At 46.4% G+C, this 4,943-nt stretch overlaps 1 protein-coding gene and 1 pseudogene across 1 annotated transcript in view; one reads left to right on the top strand and one right to left on the bottom strand.

The window, feature by feature from the left end:
- The window catches only part of LOC144335247 (B-cell CLL/lymphoma 7 protein family member C pseudogene), a 369,536-nt pseudogene that overhangs the window by 325,967 nt on the left and 38,626 nt on the right, over nt 1-4,943 (top strand).
- CNR2 (cannabinoid receptor 2) overlaps nt 2,890-4,943 on the bottom strand; it is a 54,110-nt gene continuing 52,056 nt past the window's right edge. The window contains exon 3 of the mRNA XM_001105018.5: nt 2,890-3,497. The gene's annotated coding sequence lies outside the window, so the exon portion shown is untranslated. The remainder of the gene's footprint in view (nt 3,498-4,943) is intronic.

The raw sequence follows: 4,943 nt of genomic DNA, 5'->3' as shown, positions 1-4,943 counted from the left end.
TGCTGGCGCACGGCTCCGCCCACTCTGACTAACGATTGGCCCGGAAGGAAAAAGGGGTGGGACAACCCGGATAGGTTGGCCCCAGTCGCTTCCTCTTCGGGTTGGCGGAGAGCCCTCTGGTACTCTAATCCGGAAAGACGTAGGGAGGCGTTGACAGCGCTTCGCTGAAGGACGAATAAAAACCTTGAAAAGGGACTTAACTGCGAGGTTAAATCGTGGAGGTGAGCAACGCCCAGTGTGTTCGGAGAACTCACATTTAAGAAGTCCATTGAGCCAGGCGCAGTGGCTCACGCCTGTAATCCTAACACTCTGAGCCCACAAGTTGGAGACTAGCCTGTCGCTACAAAAAATAAACAAATTGAGCCTGGCGTGGTGGTGCACCTCTGGAGTCCCAGCTACTCAAGAGGCTGAGGTGGGAGGTTCGGGATCGCTTGAGCCCGGGAAGTTTGGGCTGCAGTGAACCGAACCGTGATCACGCCTCTGGGAGTAATCCATTTTGCTGCAGCAATCCTGCAGGGGTAGGCTGAAGTCAGATCACAAGTTTTTTTTAGTGATCACTTGGGAGCCATAGGGGGCTGGAGGAGGAGATACCAGACTGGAAGGGTATCTAACAGCCCTGACAGAAATAAGGAGGTAGACGGATGATGGGAGGAAACATTATGAGGGGAGAGGAGGGAGAAAAGTAGGTACTGAAAGAGGGGGAGTGGGCAGGACCGTTTCATCTGTCTAGTATTTACTGAGCTTTCTTTGGGAATTCTGAGGCATTTCAAATAGCTTAGCTTCTACCGACATCACGCCACTGCACTCCAGCCCGTGGGCGACAGAGCGAGACTCCGTCTCAAAAAAAAAAAAAAAAAGAAAAAGAAAAGAAAAGAAGAAAGAAAGAAAAGAAAAAGAAAGTGGAGAGCCAAGGGGACCCAGGCCAAAGGATTGCCTGGCAGGGAAGTTCCCCAGTTCCTCTGCAATTTGTACGTGCTGCACATACTCAAACGGGAGGTGAGGCTATTAGCGAGGGAAATACAGAAGTCAGAAGTCTCTGACCGGACAAGGTGGCTCACGCCTGTAATCCCAGCACTTTGGGAGGCCGAGGTGGGCAGATCACCTGAGGTCGGGAGTTTGAGACCAGCCTGGCCAACGTGGTGAAACCCCATCTGTACTAAAAATACAAAATTAGCCGGGCGTGGGGTGCGCCTGTAATCCCAGCTACTCAGGAGGCTGAGGCAGGAGAATAGCTTGAACTCCGGAGGTGGAGGTGACAGTGAGCCAAGATCGCACCACTGCACTCCAGCCTGGGCGATAGAGCGAGACTCCGTCTCAAAAAAATAAATAAATAAATAAAATAAAAGAAGAAGAAGTCTCATGACCCCACGTAGCACTCTCAGTTCCCACATGCCAGTGAGAGAATGGCAGCACTTCAGAGTTGGAAGGGACTTTGAAGATCCTAGGCACCATCCTCTTCCCTACCCTTCCCATTGTACAGAGGAGGGAACTGAAGCCCAGAGAGGGCTGGGGGGCTGCCCAAGATCATGCAGCTAGTTTGGGTCAGAGGTGGGACTAGAATCCATGTCTCTGGGTGCAAAATCTATGCTTTTGTTCATGCTGCTTCTTTCTTGCACCTCATGAGAAGTCAGAGCCTATGTTGACAGAACCCAGCACTTCCTCATTCTGGCAGTGACAAGGAGAGACAATGATTATTGCTGAATCACAGCTATTTTCTTTTCTTTTCTTTTTTTTTTTCTTTTTCTTTTCTTTTTTTTTTTTTGAGATGGAGTCTTGCTCTGTCACCCAGGCTGGAGTGCAGTGCTGCAATCTTGGCTCACTGCAACCTCCACCTCCTGGGTTCAAGCCATTCTCCTGCCTCAACCTCCCAAGTAGCTGGGATTACAGGTGTGCCACTATGCCTGGCTAATTATTGTATTTTTAATAGAGATGGGGTTTCACCATGTTGACCAGACTGGTCTCGAACTCCTGACCTCAAGCGATCCTCCAGCCTCGGCCTCCCAAAGTACTGGGATTACAGGCGTGAGCCACTGTACCCGGCCCACAGCTATTTTCTTTATCTTCTGTTTCTTCTTCTGCCAGATTATTTTGAAATATTGCCCAAAACAGTAAGCATGAACACCTTAGGAAAAAACCAAACCCATCCACATACATTTTCTAGTAATCGGTTTGCATAGTGGTCTTTGATGTTACACAGCTTGTCTTGGGGAAGATAAAATGGGACATTGTGATCTTCATTTATTTCTCCTTATCCACATAACCAAAACGTGCACCTGCAGGGACAGGTGAGATGCATCGATGTAGAGTGAACAGAACTAGAAGTTAGAAAACCTGGGTTTGTTGCACTGGACACCATCTCATTTGTCTCCTTGAGCAAGTCTTGTCCACTGTCTGGCCCCATTTCCTCAACTAAACAACAAGGGCAGTTCTTAGTGACATCTAGGTCCCTTTTGCACCCTTGTTCTCCTCCCTCATAAGCTCTGCTTCTCTACTTAAAGCAGACATAGAGGCTGGGAGTGGTGGCTTACACCTGTAATCCTAGCACTTTGAGAGGCCAAGGTGGGTGGATCACTTGAAGTCAGAAGTTCAAGACCAGCCTGGCCAATATGGTGAAATTCTGTCTCTACTAAAAATACAAAAATTAGCTGGGCATGGTGGCAGGTGCCTGTAATCCCAGCTATTTGGGAGGCTGAGGCAAGAGAATTGCTTGAACCCGGGAGGCGGAGGTTGCAGTGAGCCAAGATTGCATGCCACTGTACTCCAGCCTGGGTGACAGAGTGAGACTTTGTCCCCCATCCCCCCCAGAAAAGCAGAAATACAGTGTCGCTGTGAAAGGAGAGAAGTGGAAAGTGTGGAGGTGCATTTAATTAAATGATTTTTAGAATCTAGTTTTATCCATTCAAGAAGTATTTACTCAGTGCTTGTTTGTGCCAGGCACTTGGGCATTTTCTTTGCCAAAATGAGAAAGGATTCCACTGATGAATAAAGAAAGGCATGCTTCAACTTTAAGGAATGACAATATATAAACGTGCAAATTCCCCTTTAAACATTTATGCCACTTCTTTGCCTTTCAAAAAGATTGGTGTCGGGGTTAAAATAAGATTTGATTTTCCAAACATACATCAGAGCTTTTCAGAAACAGTTCAGTTTCACAGATATTGACCAGATCCCTTCAGATGCACTGCTGGGTCCTGACTGAGCACTGGGGATGCAGAGGTAAACCTGGAGCTCATCTCGTGGGGGCAGGATAAACTAGTGACTGCCACTCAACACAGCCCAGAGGGTGGACTTTGTTCCTGGGTCTGTACTGAGTTGCATAGTGTCCCCCTAAACTTCTTGTCCACCTGGAATCCGTGAATGTGACCTTGTTTGGAAACAGGGTCTCTGTAAATATAATTAGTTAAATTAAGATGAAGTCATACTAGATTAGGTTGGGCCAAAATCCAGTGATTGGTGTTCTTTAAAAAAGACACCAGGCCGGGTACAGTGGCTCACGTCTGTAATCCCAGCACTTTGGGAGGCCGAGGTGGGCGGATCACTTGAGGTCAGGAGTTCAAGAGCAGCCTGGGCAAGACAGTGAAACCCCATCTCTACTAAAAATACAAAAATTAGCTGAGCGTGGTAGCAGGTGCCTGTAGTCCCAGCTACTTGGGAGGCTGAGGCAGGAGAATCACTTGAACCTGAGAGGCGGAGGTTGCAGTGAGCCAAGATCGTGCCACTGCACTCCTGCCTAGGCAACAGAATGAGACTCAGTCTCAAAGGAAAAAAAAAAAAGACACCAAGAGACACAGAGGAAAGGCCATATGAAGACAGAGGCAGTGGTAGGAGTGATGTTTCCGCAAGCCAAGGAATGACAGGGACTACCAGAAGTTGAAAGAGTCAAGGAATAATCCTCCCCTTAAACTTTTGGAGGGAGCAGGGCCCTACTACACCTTGATTTTGACTTCTGGCCTCCAGAATTATGAGAGTAAGTTTCTGTTGTTAAGTCACCGGATTTGTAGAAATTTGTTACAGGAGATTAATACAGGACTATTTAATAAATGGAGTATATTGAGAATCTACGATGAGTTAACTTTGCAGCAATCTGATGCTACAGATAGCTAATATTATCCCTAATGAGCAATAATCAAGCAGAATTTGACTGAACGAGGCCAAAAGGTTAGTGGTTAAGAGGTCAGGTTTTGAAGTCAAACAGAACTGGGTTGGAGACCTCAGCTCTGGCACTTAGCAGGGTGACTTTAGGCAAGTGACTTTGCATCTTTGAGGTTGCCACATCTATAAAATGAAGATAACTAAGACCTTCTTATTAGGTTACTGGGAAAGACAAAGTGAAATAAGGCATTTAAAATCACTTAGCCCCCTGCCTGGCACATAGTAAAGGCTCAATAAAGTGAGCTGGCTTGTATGACCAGAGCACATGGTAGGTCTACCCTACCATTAATTGAGTTAACTCAATTAATCCCTATTACATGACCCTGCATATTTCCTTTGTTGTACTACCTGCAATTATCTTCTTTATTGACTTATTGGCTGTCTTGCAAGTAGGATATAGACTGTAAGTCCCATGAGATAGGGGCACAGTCTTATTTATGGCTGGGTACTCAGGACCCTGCACAGAGCCTGGCTCATGTTTATGAGATGAATAAATAAGTGAATGGCTAGTGGATATTTCATCTTGAAAGTATTAAACGAAGACATGTTTACCCTATATCGTTCAGTGTATTCCATCTGTGGTCCCAAATAATTGCATTAGAATTCCTCTGCAATCCTCCTGCCACCAACAATTTCTCTTGTTGGCTGTTTTAGGCTCTTTGGGGAGGAACCCAGCCTCCCTAATATGAAAAGTGGGTATCCTGGGATCTATTTTATTTTATTTTTTTGAGACAGAGTCTCACTCTGTTGCCCAGGCTGGAGTGCAGTGGTGTGATCTTGGCTCACTGCAA

This window comes from Macaca mulatta, chromosome 1 (assembly GCF_049350105.2).
Source record: "Macaca mulatta isolate MMU2019108-1 chromosome 1, T2T-MMU8v2.0, whole genome shotgun sequence".
NCBI classification, from domain to species: domain Eukaryota; kingdom Metazoa; phylum Chordata; class Mammalia; order Primates; family Cercopithecidae; genus Macaca; species Macaca mulatta.
Note: the sequence above shows the minus strand (reverse complement) of the source record. Positions and strands in the feature narration are given on the sequence as shown.